The 1,793-nt window shown below is 48.0% G+C and overlaps 1 non-coding gene across 1 annotated transcript; it reads right to left on the reverse strand.

Annotated features, from left to right (window-relative positions):
* Positions 1–1,721: 1,721 nt before the first annotated feature.
* On the reverse strand, positions 1,722–1,793 carry Trnar-ucu (transfer RNA arginine (anticodon UCU)). The gene has a single exon. It is a non-coding gene; the product is annotated as a tRNA-Arg (tRNA).

The following is a 1,793-nucleotide window of genomic DNA, read 5'->3' on the forward strand; positions in this document are numbered from 1 at the left end:
TTCCTTCTCTTGGGCCCTTCTGGCAGAAGACCGAACTCGGGCGGTAAATCTTGCAGGCGGGGGCTGGCTCTTGTTGGACTGGCTTGGCGGCTTTTCGAGGTTGTAGTGGGCATGAAGGGTGCGTACCCAGCACCTCCACCAGATGTCACGAAGACAAGGACGATGCAGTGGTGTTGAATGAGAAACACGTTTATTGGAGCGAACTTGTGCTCCCCTAACAACTCAAAAGAATACAGAGGCGGCGAAGCAGCGGTCAACAAAGTGACTTGCACAGGCGAGTGACGTCGAATCGAATGCCCCGGCGTCCGCACTGCAGGCTTTTTATCTTTTGGCGCGCGTGGTTCTCGAAACGTCGATTCGCATCGAGAACATAGTAGATCCAAGAAGATTATTCTGGGCTGTTCACGTTAGATCGGAATGCTCTCCCTATCACAACAGATAACACACGCGGCACAGAAAGAAAGAATGGAACACGCGCTTCCCTTGGCGCAGAGATAACACAGACCGGCGCAGCCGGGCGGTAAAAGCAAAACATAAATAAACAAACCCAATGTATGGTTCGCGGCAATATGGTTAGGAAATGAGGGGCTCGTTAGGAAATACAGAAAGAAATGCCGGCAGTCTACAACGCCAAAGAAGACATAGGGGAATGGTTGGACTATTTTTTACCGTTAGTGAAATTATATTTTTTTTCTATTAATTGAAGCGAGAAAGAAAGAAAGAAAGAAAGAAAGAAAAACACGCGCCCAGAGTGGGGACCGAACCCACGCCTTTCGATTAGATCTCGAATGCCTTACCAATTCGGCTATCTGGGCGACTGTGTTCTGCTTCACTTTCTGGGGTATTTTATATTTACTACAACTGTATCTGACGCTTGAGGGTGGTAGCCAGCGCCACTCAGACTACACGGGGAGAAGGGGACCTTCTTTTCAACCCCCGGGGCGTGACGCGAACGTCTACAGCCTGTCATAAGCGCGTAACTGGCGGGAAACCCTCTTATGCTACCTTTGCATCAAGGCTGCCAGAACCGAGGCCCTCGCTAAGCTTTCGCAGGATAATAATATGGTTAGGAAATGAGGGGCTCGTTAGGAAATACAGAAAGAAATGCCGGCAGTCTACAATGCCAAAGAAGACATAGGGGAATGGTTGGACTATTTTTTACCGTTAGTGAAATTATATTTTTTTTCTATTAATTGAAGCGAGAAAGAAAGAAAGAAAGAAAAACACGCGCCCAGAGTGGGGACCGAACCCACGCCTTTCGATTAGATCTCGAATGCCTTACCAATTCGGCTATCTGGGCGACTGTGTTCTGCTTCACTTTCTGGGGTATTTTATATTTACTACAACTGTATCTGATGCTTGAGGGTGGTAGCCAGCGCCACTCAGACTACACGGGGAGAAGGGGACCTTCTTTTCAACCCCCGGGGCGTGAGGCGAACGTCTACCGCCTGTCATAAGCGCGTAACTGGCGGGAAACCCTCTTATGCTACCTTGGCCTCAAGGCTGCCAGAACCGAGGCCCTCGCTAAGCTTTCGCAGGATAATAATATGGTTAGGAAATGAGGGGCTCGTTAGGAAATACAGAAAGAAATGCCGGCAGTCTACAACGCCAAAGAAGACATAGGGGAATGGTTGGACTATTTTTTACCTTTAGTGAAATTATATTTTTTTTCTATTAATTGAAGCGAGAAAGAAAGAAAGAAAGAAAGAAAGAAAAACACGCGCCCAGAGTGGGGACCGAACCCACGCCTTTCGATTAGATGTCGAATGCCTTACCAATTAGGCTATCTGGGC

The sequence above is a fragment of the Haemaphysalis longicornis genome, unplaced genomic scaffold (genome assembly GCF_048455015.1).
Source record: "Haemaphysalis longicornis isolate Haplotype H1 unplaced genomic scaffold, Haemaphysalis longicornis Haplotype H1 scaffold_125, whole genome shotgun sequence".
NCBI classification, from domain to species: Eukaryota; Metazoa; Arthropoda; class Arachnida; order Ixodida; family Ixodidae; genus Haemaphysalis; species Haemaphysalis longicornis.